Source organism: Culex pipiens, chromosome 3, assembly GCF_016801865.2.
Source record: "Culex pipiens pallens isolate TS chromosome 3, TS_CPP_V2, whole genome shotgun sequence".
Classification (NCBI taxonomy): Eukaryota; Metazoa; Arthropoda; class Insecta; order Diptera; family Culicidae; genus Culex; species Culex pipiens.
In genome coordinates, this window is record NC_068939.1 from 126,256,265 (window position 1) to 126,270,834 (window position 14,570).

Genomic DNA, 14,570 nt, shown 5'->3' on the forward strand with positions numbered 1-14,570 from the left:
TTAACACCACCTTTTGGTTGAATTTTGAAATTTTTGCTTTTCTCCATACATTTTTGCGAACTTTCCCATCCAAACATCAATGATAAAAAGAGACCCTAAAACTTTATTTTTTTTTTGCTCAAAATTGGCACAGTTACTTATTTTGCCTAAAGAATCGAACCAAGGGGTGCCTCTTAAGATTTTCCAAAATTTTCAATTTTTCTTGTCCGTTAAGAGATAGAAATTTTGTGTCATAGGGACTTTTGTGTAAAACTAGACGCCCGATTTTATAGCGTACTCAAAATTCCGAAAAAAATGTATTTTTCATCAAAAAAAGTTAGAAAAAAAGTTTTAAAATCGCTGCCATTTCCCGTAACTCAACTGTCAAAAATCGTGAGACATGTCATTTTATGGGAAATTTAATGTACTTTTCAAATCTGAAATAACCCAGAAGGGTCATTTTTTCATTTAGAGCAAAAATGTTCATTTAAAATTACGTGTTTTTTCTTACTTTGCAGGGTTACATTTTAGAGTATAACAATGTTCTTCAAAGTTGTAGAGTGCATAATTGGCAAAGGGAGCGCGTGGTCGTAAAACATATTCGGAGTGAAAAGTGATTTTTTTTGTGTGCCTTTTGTTTCGCATTTTTATCGTGTATTATGTGCTGCGAGGAGAAGATTACCTTCGGAAAATGCAGCGTCATCAGTGCATAATTGGCAAAGGGAGCGCGTGGTCGTAAAAAATATGCGGAGTGAAAAGTGATTTCTTTTGTGATTTTCAAAGCCCTTCCTATATCATCGTTGATCGGAAGGCACGGCGTCAGGTGGATTGTGTTTAAATTTTTCGAATAAGGTTTAATTTTTGCAGTGAAAAAGCCAATTGAGTTAATAGTGGAGCAAAATAACTGTGTGTGAGTGATTGTGTGTGTTAACCAGAAAGACCTTCCCATAGCATCGTTGCTCGGAAGGCTCGCCGACGGGTCTGATATGAAAGTCCTCCCCATAGCGTCGTAGCTCGGGAGGCATCGAAAAGCCAATACCTTATCCTACTAACCAAAAAAAAATAATCACGTGATGCTTGAAGGAGATGCTGTGGATTCAACGGTCTCAAGCGGTATCAACAAGTATATAGCGAAAAACTATGTGCTTGATGAGTCTGCAACTTCAACTATAGGACTAACATTCCTCCCTTTCGTTGAACTGCAGGCTTCTTGGGAGGGCGCCGGTATTGACTAATAAAGTAGGGATCTTCAGAGGTTAAACAGTGAACGGATGGTTGGTTCCCACTGATCATTTTTGATTCATTGTTTAACTTCAGCTGATCTGTCAATAACGGAGTAGCAGCTCATTGGCAGTCAACCATGCTCATGCTAACAATGTTCTTCAAAGTTGTAGAGCAAACAAAAACAAAAATTTTGATATATAGACATAAGGGGTTTGCATGTATTCTTCACGAGTTATCAGTATTTTGCAAAAAAAGTTTTTTGAAAAAGTGATAATTTTGACCATTTTTGACCAGTTTCTCGAATTATTAACCCCAAAAACTCAATCGTGTGCTTTTGGAAGTATTTTTTTTTCGGAATGTTCAGGTAATTTTGCATAAGAATGACTCATTAGACGATTTTTGTGGCTTGTGCACTGCTTGTATGTGGGGATTTTTCGAAAAAAAAAACAAACCGGATACACTCACCACATTTTTTTTTTTTAATCTGATTCTCGCAATGCACGAGTCACAACAATCGTCCAAGGGGTCATTCTTATGCAAAATTAGCTGAGCTTGAAAAAAAAAATACTTTCAAAAGCACACGATTGAGTTTTTGGGGTTTAAAATTCGAAAAACTGGTCAAAAATGGTCAAAATCATCACTTTTTCAAAAAACTTTTTTGTAAAATTCTGATAACTCGTGAAAAATACTTGCAAACTAGAGCGTCCAATTTCCCGGGGTTATAAATTTCCCGGGAAACGGGAAATTTTCAGCCAATTTCTCGGGAAATCCCGGGAATTCCCGGAAAATTTTAAATTTATTGAAAATTGTTATGAACTTGGTTTTAATTAATATTATGCAACAAAATTATATAAGACATCGACATTAATAATTTAAATAAGTGTGAACATCAATTAACAACTTGACTGCATGTAAAAAATCATTCAACTACAAGAAAATGTATTTTGGTATTTTTTTGAGAAATTTTAAACTTCCCTCTGTGACCAGTTTATTGAAATGAGAAAAAAAAACATGCAGAAATTATGTTTTTCATTACCAATACTGGTTTCAGCTCTTGAACAAATGGTGAAGCTTTTTAGTGTTGGTTTTACTCCAAACAACCCAATGTTTTCAAATATTTGAAGCAAGCTTTGAAGATATTTTTGCATTTTTTGAGAACAATTAATTTTTTGAGAGCAAGTAATTTTTGAATGATTTTTTTTTGTATTTTTGTAATATGATTTAAATTATACGATAAATTACCATCATTCCACAAAAAGTCTTCTATTTTTTCACATTTCTTTTTCTTTCTTATTTTCTCTTACCTGTAGTTGCACCAGTGTTCCATAATTCTTTTAGTTCAAATTGTTATTTCTTTAGTACTAGGTATTGAACCAATTGAATCAATTCTTTTTGCACAAATTTGATTTGATCTCATTTGATCATGGTAAACAAAAACGTAAAAAAATCTCAATTTCAATTTGAAGGCAAGGAGTTAATATTGTTTTGATGAAATAACATCAACCTGTTAAAAGCTTACCTAATTGTAATTCTTTATGAATCATTAAGCAAGATATATTCCCAGTAGCTTCAAAAATTAATAATTTCTGATAATCTGATTAAATATACATAAACTAAACAATACATTAATTGAACAAAATCATGTTGTGTTTGTTCATTTATTATTTTTTCAGAGCATTTTCAAAAAATAGTTCCAAAAATTTAAGAAAATGTATACTTCCGCTTGAATTTCGGGAATTCCCGGGAAATTTACAAATTTCCCGGGAAACGGGAAATATTTTTTTTGGGAAATCCCGGGAATTCCCGGGAATTTTTTTCCCGGGACGGGAAATTAGACGCTCTATTGCAAACCCCTTATGTCTATATATCAAAATTTTTGTTTTTGTCTGCTCTTTTTTCGGAAAATGACCCTTCTGGGTTATTTCAGATTTGAAAAGTACATTAAATTTCCCATAAAATGACATGTCTCACGATTTTTGACAGTTGAGTAACGGGAAATGGTAGCGGTTTTAAAACTATTTTTTAACTTTTTTGATGAAAAATACGTTTGTTCGGAATTTTGAGTACGCCATCAAATCGGGCGTCTAATTTTACACAATAGTCCCTTTGACACCAAATTTCTATCTCTTAACGGTTGCAAGCTACAAATCACTGAAAAACGTATCTTAGTAAAAAACCAGAAAAATGTAAGGGGTCGTACCACCCCACCGTCACGAAATATCGAAAAATGGACCTCGGATTCGTGATCAGAGACCAAAATAACCCCTTAGAGCAAAGTTTTATGCAAATCGAAGAGGGGTCGGGGCAACTTTTTTCGATTTCGTGTGAGTTGGTGGAGAATTACCCATTTCAAATCCTATCTTGCATCTAAAAATGAATTAAAAATGTTCAATAATTTTTTCAAAGCTTTCCAAATAGATATGATCTGAAAAAATGGCAACACTGCCAAATCTCTACTAACTTTAGAAAAGGGCGAAACCGTGAATTTGAACAAACATACCTTGCCAAAATAATCAATATCAATAGTTTTTTTTAAAGGTCCTATAAGCTATTGTAATTCATATGTTTAAACTGCCCCTCATCGCATTAATGTCCCATATGCATTTTCTTATAGAGCGAATAATTTGATATTGATAAGCTATTGTGCTTCATATGTTTATAGCTGGGTCAAACGGAGAGAATCTTCTGTCTCATTTTTCACGCTATCTCTCGAGTTCTCCTTTCTGCTCTCACAACCGCAAGCGTATGGAGGTGGCTCGCACTGACAGCGGCTCGACATCCTCTCCGCTTGCCTAAGGTTTATAGGATCCCTTAAAAAATCGAAAAATCGATAAAGTATCGATTAAAAATCTGGGAAAAATCTGACAGACGAAAATCTTATGGTGAAAGGAAGGGTGGATATCAATTAACCCAAATGTTTCTAGAACTTAGATGGTTAGGTTAGGCTTAAAAAATAGTTTTCTTTTAGAAAAAAAAACACGCTCTTTTTTTCGATTTCAATTAAATTTGTTCATTTTAATGAAACAGTTGTTCAAAATGGGCATAACGTAAAAAAATATGGCAAAATCTGTTTATGTCTGGGATAGAGAAGGGTGAGTCTTATTCTGGCTGACACTTGAAAAAACGTGGCATTCCCAGATTTATCTGGCAACCTGGCAACTCTGCTTACAACAAATTAAACAGATACAAATTTGTATGAAAACTTGTAAGTACTGAAAATGCAAAAAAGAAAATCCAAGAAAGGCTGATTTCTGATAAATTTGCTCATAGGTAATTTTATTAAGAAATATTTTTTAGTTATGTTTACTCTGTGATAATTGTATGCAGCAAATATTAAATTATCATTTCTCATTTAAAACAGGGCTGAAATATGATTTTTTTTGAATAAAATAAAAGAAAATAACAAAGTCGAAAAGTTGATTTGAAATCGAAGAAGTACGAAAACCAATTCCTATTGGTAAACAATCAATTTCAATTTGTAATAATTTCATATGCAATGAGTGATCTTGAGTATAATTTTTTTTTCTACGTTTCTTTAAGTTCAACCATCTATGACTAACGTGCTGCTAGGTAGAACCCACTATCACAATCATTTCATCGTTATCTCGCAAACACAAACTCCAAACATTTTGCATTTTTGTTTACTTTTCACCACTTCCAAAAACGGTCAAACCCCTCTCTCGAATCGTTTTGCCTGCAATCCAGCATCAGCACCATCCAAACTAGAATGCGCGACTCATACAGGATGTTGATTTATGCTTTTTTCCTTCTTCTGTGCTCCAGCTTCACTCCAGTTTTATTGCGCCTGTCAGGTCAGGCATCCAACTCACAACTCACAGCTCCCAGAACCAGTGCAGCTAGTAGAGATGATAACAACAAGAAACTTAAATTCCAAAACGCGAAAATATATATAAAATTCAATAAAAATAAAATGAGTCAAAGACAGGATCAAACTTTCGCCCATTGTCGTTGTTCTCTCAGTCAATACGGCCAGGCATACTGCATTGCATTTACCGCAGAGATAACTCTTTGAAATGTCTTGCTAAAGGGCCTTATACGTATACCTATTTGTAAACCAAATTTCATTTGTTAAATATAAGGCCGAAGTTATTATCACCAAAACTGCGATTTCAACACAAAAGATTGCAAATAAAAACAAACTCTCCACTCTGTAGCCAGGCAGCATGCAAGTGCACATATCTAACACAACAAAGATGGCGCTGCTCGCCGTAGAGCATGATGTTGCATGGTTCAACGTGAGCAAAAGGGGGAGGGTAGCTAGGCCAGGCCAGCTGAGCGCTCACCCAAGTCATGACAGGTTGGGAAGTTTTGCCAGCCCCTCTCGCCTCGTGGTTATTTTCATAATCGCACCAAAGGCCAGTGTTATCGTGGTTGTGGCTATGACGAATAATGTTGCCGATGCTGCTATGACTGAACGAAATGTGTGTTATGGAAGAGGTGGATGAAAAAGAAAAACCTTTCACGTTTATTTACACTTTTGTAACACGACAGCCACCGCGGTGAGTGCGAAAATCGAGCACGGCACCAATACCAACTCGTGGTGGTGAATGGATCTATTGCGGGCAGGGTAGCCAGAATGAATGTTGTCTTTAGGGAAACTTTTTTTTCAATATTGAGCAATTTTTGTATTTTTTAATCCGGCTGAAACTTTTTTGGTGGATTTGGTATGCCCAAAGAAGCCATTTTGCATTATTAGTTTGTTCATATACTTTTCTATACAAATTTGGTAGCTGTCCATACAAAAATGATATATGAAAATTCAAAAATCTGTATCTTTTGAAGGAATTTTTTGATCGATTTGGTGTCTTGGGCAAAGTTGTAGGTATGGATCAGGACTACACTGAAAAAATGATTCGCGGTAAATTTTTTTTGGTGATTTTAAATTTCACTTTTTGTCACTAAAACTTGATTTGCAAAAAACACTATTTTTATTTTTTGATATATTTTAGAGGACATCAAATGCCAACTTTTCAGAAATTTTCAGAATGGGCAAAAAAATCTTTGAACGAGTTATGAATTTTTGAATGAATACTGATTCGCATTCTGAAATACTGGTCGCAAAAATTTTTCAGCTTCATTTTTCGATGTAACCAGGGTTGTTACGGAGAAGTCGAAAAAAAAATCCGCGCCAAATCCGCGCCGTCCCAAAACCCAATCCGCGCCATATTAATTAACAAGAATAATTTCGCGACAAACATACAAAAGAGTTTATTTTTTATGATTACAAAATTTTGGAACAAAAATCAAGAGATCCATCAAAAGGAACACAACAATCACAAACGATTAAATAAAATTGTATTCAATAAATGCAATTTTATACCAAGAATAGCTGCATGAGGCCGAATCTCAGAACGCAGAATCTTGAAAAGCCGAAAATTTTATGGACAAATTTATTTTTGCTAGGATGAAGTAATCCAGAGGGAAAAGCCATAACAATAATTTTGGCAAAAAGAGAAAATCTAAAGATGAATTAAAATATTTTGAAATATAAATATGAAAAATAAAAATAAATCAAAAATTTATGGAATGAAAATGATCATAAAATTAACAAATTTAAAAATCTTAAAAAATCATAAATCTAAGGACTTGATGATTCTCGCCAAAGAGTCACTCATAAAAATCGAACCACCAAATTTGTATTATTTTATTAAGAATTTAAGAATTTAAAAATTTAAGAATTTAAGAATTTAAGAATGAAGAATTTAAGAATTTAAGAATTTAACAATTTAACAATTTAAGAATTTAAGAACTTAAGAATTTAAGAATTTAAGAATTTAAGAATTTAAGAATTTAAGAATTTAAGAATTTAAGAATTTAAGAATTTAAGAATTTAAGAATTTAAGAATTTAAGAATTTAAGAATTTAAGAATTTAAGAATTTAAGAATTTAAGAATTTAAGAATTTAAGAATTTAAGAATTTAAGAATTTAAGAATTTAAGAATTTAAGAATTTAAGAATTTAAGAATTTAAGAATTTAAGAATTTAAGAATTTAAGAATTTAAGAATTTAAGAATTTAAGAATTTAAGAATTTAAGAATTTAAGAATTTAAGAATTTAAGAATTTAAGAATTTAAGAATTTAAGAATTTAAGAATTTAAGAATTTAAGAATTTAAGAATTTAAGAATTTAAGAATTTAAGAATTTAAGAATTTAAGAATTTAAGAATTTAAGAATTTAAGAATTTAAGAATTTAAGAATTTAAGAATTTAAGAATTTAAGAATTTAAGAATTTAAGAATTTAAGAATTTAAGAATTTAAGAATTTAAGAATTTAAGAATTTAAGAATTTAAGAATTTAAGAATTTAAGAATTTAAGAATTTAAGAATTTAAGAATTTAAGAATTTAAGAATTTAAGAATTTAAGAATTTAAGAATTTAAGAATTTTAGCATGTATTATTTTTTGTTCTCTTGGTCGTTTTTGATTTTTAATTTTTAGAATTTATCATTTTTGACTCTTTAAATTTTTAAATTCTTAAATTAAATTTGAATTAATTTGTTTGAATTTTGAATTCCAAAATTTTTCTAGTTTTGAATTTATTTTTTTTAATTATAAATTTATAAAATTTCGTATATTTGTATTCTATGTTTTAAATTTTCAGTAAAAAAGACTACAAAAATCAAAAAATATTTTTAATTTCTGAATCTTCGTATTCTAAATATTGTAGCTTTCATTTTTGAACATTTTGATTTTTTATTTTTTCCACAAGAAATTTAGAAAAAAAATCTTTCTATGGGGTGGGTTTTACCACAATTCAACGGCAAAGAGCCAGCATCCGCATTTGAGCACAGTACGGCCACGGAAACAAGCCCCAATAATCATTTTTCTTACATCCTCGTGATGGCGATTCACATGATTGAAATCCTTTATAAAATAAACAATACAAAAGGTTGAAAAGAACGATACTCAAAACTCAAAAGATATTAAAAATATTCAAACCCGGTAAAAATTAGTTGAGAGTAGTAATAAATTTGTTTAAGAAATCCTCATCAATACTTTTAAAAAATAATCTCTTCATGAAGATTTTTTTTGACGTTTTTTATTAGGAAAATACAAACAAACAATTTGCTTCAATTTCTGTTACTGAAACAAAATTGAGTTTTCTTTTCTTTATTCCTTTTCTTTATTACTTGAAAGTAATTTTATCTCTCTCAATTATTTTAAATATTAACCAAATTTCACATCCGCGCGAAATCCGCGCCTAAGCAAAATTAGCCAGCAAATCCGCGCCAAATCCGCGCCATCCGCGCCGTCCGTAACAACCCTGGATGTATCATCAAAATTGCAATCAAAAAGTATTTTAGTGAAATTTTGATTAAGTGCACCGTTTTCAAGTTAAAACCATTTTTATGCAACTTTTTTGAAAAAAAAAAGTCGCAGTTATTCATTTTTTTTATTTGGGCCCATGTTTATTCACTCTTGACAAACATCTTTTTGAAAAGCTGAGAAAATTCTCTATATTTTGCTGTTTTGAACTTTGTTGATACGACCCTTAGTTGCTGAGATATTGCCATGCAAGTGTTTTAAAACAGGAAAATTGATGTTTTCTAAGTCTCACTCAAACAACCCACCATTTTCTAACGTCGATATCTCAGCAACTAATGGTCCGATTTACAATGTTCGAACATGAAACATTCGTGAAATTTTCCGATCCTTTCGAAAAAAAATATTTTCAAAATTTTTGAATCAAGACTAACATTTTAAAAGGGGCAAATATTCAATATTACGCCCTTTTGAAATGTTAGTCTTGGTTAAAGAATGTTTAAAAAAATTTATTCGAAAAGATTGGAAAATTTCACGAATGTTTCATTCATGGTGTCGATCCAAATCCCAAAATAAAATTCCCTGACTTTTCCCTGACCTCTCCAGACCACCAATTTTTTTATTTGCTATTTTTTACTACACAGAAAAAAAAATCATGGTAATATTACATCTGGGAAGGGGTACATCTTTTATGTCAGAAAAAAGGTGTAATTTTACCTCTGGAAATGTGTAATTTTACCACTATTCTGGTGTAATGTCACTTTTTCAGTCTAAATTGAGGTAAAATTACATCATAAAAGAGGTAATATTCAACCTTCCAAAATTACAGCTTCCAAATTTACATTATTTTTTTCTGTGTAACATATTGTTTGTGCGTTTTTATGGTTTCATGCATTTTTCTTTTTGAATATAGCAAATTTAAGATATTGAAAAAATTCAATGACTGCAAAAACTTAAATACATTTTTTTATTTGTCAATCATTTTTTTCTAATCGAATATCCAAAATGAGCAACCATAAAATTGTCCTATGTTTTTTTATTATCTGGTGATGCCATTTTAAATGTTGCCCTTTACCAAAAAATCTAGTTTTTTTGAATGGGTCCTATAAACATATGAAACACAATAGCTTATAGGACCTATAAAAAAACTCTAGAAATAATTAATAATTACAATTGTTGCAAATTTCAAATTGCGATTAGTTAGTTTCACTTCATTTCCTAAAAAAAATTTAAAGTTAAAAGTTTTCAACAAAAAAAAATTGAAAATTTGAATTAAAGTAAGAAGTCATGTTAAATTTAAAAAAGGTTGCCTTTTGCAAAATTTTCAAACGAATTAAGCCGATGCCATTTTTGATTGTGTTTTTATAAAAAAAAAGGTTTTGGAGACAAAAACTTGAAAAAATATATAATTTTGTAGAACCTTAAGAAAGATTCAAACATAACTGAAAACTAAGAAAAATATACAATTAAATGTAAATTTTCAAGTACATGTTTACGGTTTCAAAAAAGATCTAGGTCTTTTTCAACAATGATTGTATTTAAAGTAAACGGTTTTCTGGATATTTGAAGAAAACATCTTCTTAAATAATTTTACAAAAAAAATTGTTTTGCTATAAAATTAAAAAAAATGGTTTCTACCTTGCCCAGAGCCTACAGACAATCATTCACACGATCAATACATTTTATAGAAATAAAAACAAAATACAACCTGCTCGAGCTTTTCAAAAAGTCATTATTTATCAAACTTAGATATTTGGGTGTTTTGAAATAGATTCCAAATTTAAGCTCGATCTGACCACGGGAACTCCTCCTTGTAACCCCTTGAATGTTGTTTGGGGAAAATATGTGTTGTACAATCCCTATGAAATCTCGGATGCTGGAAACAACTTTTCCGAAGAGACCATATTTTATAAATTCTTTAACTCTCAAACTCCTTTATTTAGAATTGTTACGGAGAAATCGAAAAAAATACGCGTCATCCCAAACCCCAATCAATGCAAAATCCACGTCATTTTAAGAAAAATAATTTTGCGACAAACATACAAAAGAGTTTCATAATAAATTCAATTTTGTAATCTCAGAACGCAGAATCTTGAAACGCTGAAAATGTATTTTTGCTAGAATTAGGTAAACTAGAGAAAAAAGCCAAAACAAACATTTTGGCAAAAAAAAACCAAAAATTTTAACATTTAGAAATTTAGATCTAAAAACTCAATGAAATCTTAATAAAAAAAATAAAATTTAAAAATTGTAATAAATTCTCGATCTTGACGTTTTAAATGTAAGATAGGGGAACAGCATCTAATTCCAGCGTGCCTCTAATGTTGGCAGGTCAGAACTTTGACATTCAATTATAGCTAATTAAAAGCGTTTTCAACTGAAATCGACTGATAAATAGCTCAGTAAGAAGTGAGCAAGCAAGATTCTATCAAAAGTTTTGCAAAATTAGTTGTTTAAATAGTGAAAATCAGCAAATTGGATGGAGTTAGGAGCAAATGCTTAACCTGCCAAACATACGAGAATTTCCCCTACAGCTCATACTCGATGATCTTACCAAAGTCACTTAGAAAAATCGAAGCAAATTTTCCTAGATCTTCTTCTCAAAATTTCTCTAATCGAAAAACAACTCCAATAAGGCTTTCTAGTCAGAAATTTACCAACACATTCAAAGTATGTTTACATGACAGCTGGACGTTTGTTTGCATCAGGTTTCCTATCTCTTTCTAGCAAAATTTTTTTGTCAGGCGACTTCTAGCTGGTTTTTCTGACTGACTGCCCGATATGTCAGCCAACATACTTCGCAGGGCTGTGACAGCTACAGTTCGATCAGGGCTCCGGCGATGGCCTGATATGAGCTACCGAACAACATTGGCATTATGGCGTCGTTTGTTTACCAACATGAGTTTGTTTGTGGACGAACTGAAACATTTACTTTTTTTTTATAAATTTCTATAACCGTTGTATACTATTTTCAAAACCTTTCATAATATTTAAAATTTCGTTAAATTGTAGAACAGAAAAAATATACTTAAATTTCTCAATTTAAACCGCTTTTATCGCGATTTCAAGCAAGATTATGCAGCAAACCATCGTACCTTTAGTTTATCTTTGATTTTCAAACTGGTTTGCTGTAGATTCTGGTTTAAATTTTGAAATTTAGCATAAATTAAGATAAGTTGCCAAATTGCCAACTTCAGCCATGTGCAACAATTTCCACTCCACCCATGCGGGAAACCGATAATGTGGTAATTCTCGGTTCCAGACTGTCAAAATTCCAAAACGTCATTGCCAATCTTCGGTTCTCTGCTTTTGTGCGTGTTTGAAGTTTCGGGCCGAGACTCTGAGTTCGATCATTGTTTGCATCAGGACACTGTGACGAGGAGTTCGTCATTTTTGAGTTAAATTATATTTTTTTCACTGGGCCTAGAAAGCCTTATAACACTTCAAATTTTATCAGGTTTTCTGCAATCTAAGATGGTAACAAAAATGGCAGCATTCAAGAACCTAGGAATTTAAGAGTTTATGAATTTAAGAATTTAAGAATTTAAGAATGTAAGAATGTAAGAATGTAAGAATGTAAGAATGTAAGAATGTAAGAATGTAAGAATTTAAGAATTTAAGAATTTAAGAATTTAAGAATTTAAGAATTTAAGAATTTAAGAATTTAAAAATAATATTTTGTTGTTCTCTTGATTGTTTTTATCATATTTTTTATTTTTGAATATTGATATCTTTGATTTTTGTTTTCAGATTTTTTTTAATTTTTGATTTAAAATTTTCGGATCTTTTAATTTCTTTTTTTAATATAAATTTAATTTTTTGTGGGTTTTTTTAATACTATTTTTCCAAACTTAATTTTCTAATTTCTGAATAATCCAATTTTGAATGTTGGAGCAGTAATTTTTGAATGTTTTGATATTTTTTAGTTTTCTTCAAGAATGTTCAAATTAAAAAAAATATTTCTACTGGTTGAATCCCATCTTAAATTCAAAGGCGGAGAAGCTTCTGTTACGTCCAATCAAGCTCATATTTGGGATAGAAGCACAGTACACCCACTGGAACATGCCCAATATGATTAAGATTCACAAGATTAAAATTGAATGTATCCAGAATAAAAGAACAATAAATAAGGATAAAAAACATTACGCAAAACTTTAAAGAAATTAAATGTTCAGAGTCAGTATGTTTTTCCATAAATTTTAGTTTTATTTCTGTAATTCTTTAATTTTTAATTCCATTTCACCATCACTATTTTGCTTACATTTTAGATTACACAAAACTAAACTCCTTTGGATCATTTTTAAATCATAGTTCAGTTTATTTTTGAGAAAATAAAAAGTTAGATAACGAATACTAAGGTGAAATTTTGAAAAAAATTCTAGCATTACATTCTTTAGAATTTTAGAATAAGAATTAAAAAAAATAAGAAATCAACAATTCCAAAAGATCAGAATTTCTAAATTTTTAAAATTTAGAATCTTTATGCTTTAGAATTTTAGATTTTTTTTCAATTTTCAAATGTTCGAATTTTTCAATTTTGATTTTTTAAATCATTCAATTTTTCTGACAAAATGTATGATTTTCTCTATGGTCCCTATATGCTAAGCAAACGACCAATTTTAGAACAAATCTCTGAGGATGGTGGGGCAACTGCCTCATATTGTCCCACCCTGTGAGCGCTAGTAATTTGTAATTTTCAGTTGAACGGAAATCCAAATCAAATCCAAATTATTTGATTTTTAAAGCTAAACATATTGCAAACAAGCTACGCGCTTTTCATCGTGACCCTTTTCTTAAGCATTTTTATATGGAGTTCTGCGTTCCTTCCGGACTGACCAATATAAAAAATTAAATATTATCAATGTTGCAAAGTTTGGCCTGGAAGACATACAAATACATCATCAAGGGCGAATTTTCAAAAAGAAATGAAATGTTGTAGTAATATTTTTAAGATCATCGAAATTCCCTGACCCAGCTTAAAATTCCCTGACTTTCCCTGACTTTTCCAGGTCAAATAAAATTCCCTGACAATTCCAGGTTTTCCCTGACTTTTCCAGAAATCGACACCATGTTCATATTTCAACATTGTAAATCGGACCATTAGTTGCTGAGATATCGACGTTAGAAATGGTGGGTTGTTTGGGTGAGACTTAGAAAACATCAATTTTCCTGTTTTTAAACATTTGCATGGCAATATCTCAGCAACTAAGCACCGTATCGACAATGTTCAAAAAAGCAAAATATAGAGAATTTTTTCAGCATTTCAAAATTATTTTTTTTCAAAATTGGGCAAAAAACATGTGCACTAATTTAAAAAAATGAAAAACTGCGACTATTTTCAAAAAAGTTACCTAAAAATGGATTTAACTTGAAAACGGTGCACTTTATCAAAATTTCACTAAAGTACTTTTTGATTGCAAATTGAAAAAAATGAAGTTGAAAAATTGTATCAGTATTGATTCATAAATTCATAATTCGGTCAAAGATTTTTTGCAGAACCTGTAAATTTCTGAAAAGTTGGCATTTTATGTCCCCTAAAACATATAAAAAAAAATAACTAAATAAAAATAGTGTTTTTTTTTTGCAAATCAAGTTTTAGTGACAAAAAGTAAAATAAAAAAACACATTTTTTTACTGTGTATATTTTTTTTCAGTGTAGTCCTTATCCATACCCAAAACCTTGCCGAAGACACCAAATCGATCAAAAAATTCAATCAAATGATACAGATTTTTGAATTTTCATACATCATACAGAAACTTATCAAATCTAGCAAAACAGTATCAATGGGCCAAATCGAATTTGTAAGTGTATCCTCCTCACGTCATTGAATGCCTACATTTGAAGTTAGCAGAATACACTCAATGTTCATTGAGTCGATTGCGGGCAGCGGGGCCACGCGGTTGCTGTGCAGGATTGTTCCTGTTTTCGGGCGTCCTTTTTTCTCGTCAGTTCTTCTTTTATCTTCGTTGATTGGAAGGCACACCGCCGCTGGTGTTCGTTAAAGTTACTGTGTTACAAAATAACATGTAAATTTTAGTCGATTGCGAACAGCGATACGGCGCGGTTGTTTGCAAGATTAATCGT

At 30.9% G+C, this 14,570-nt stretch overlaps 1 protein-coding gene across 2 annotated transcripts in view; it reads right to left on the bottom strand.

Annotated features, from left to right (window-relative positions):
* Window positions 1-14,570, bottom strand: part of LOC120414376 (ataxin-2 homolog) — a 60,872-nt gene that overhangs the window by 44,227 nt on the left and 2,075 nt on the right. The window lies entirely within an intron of this gene.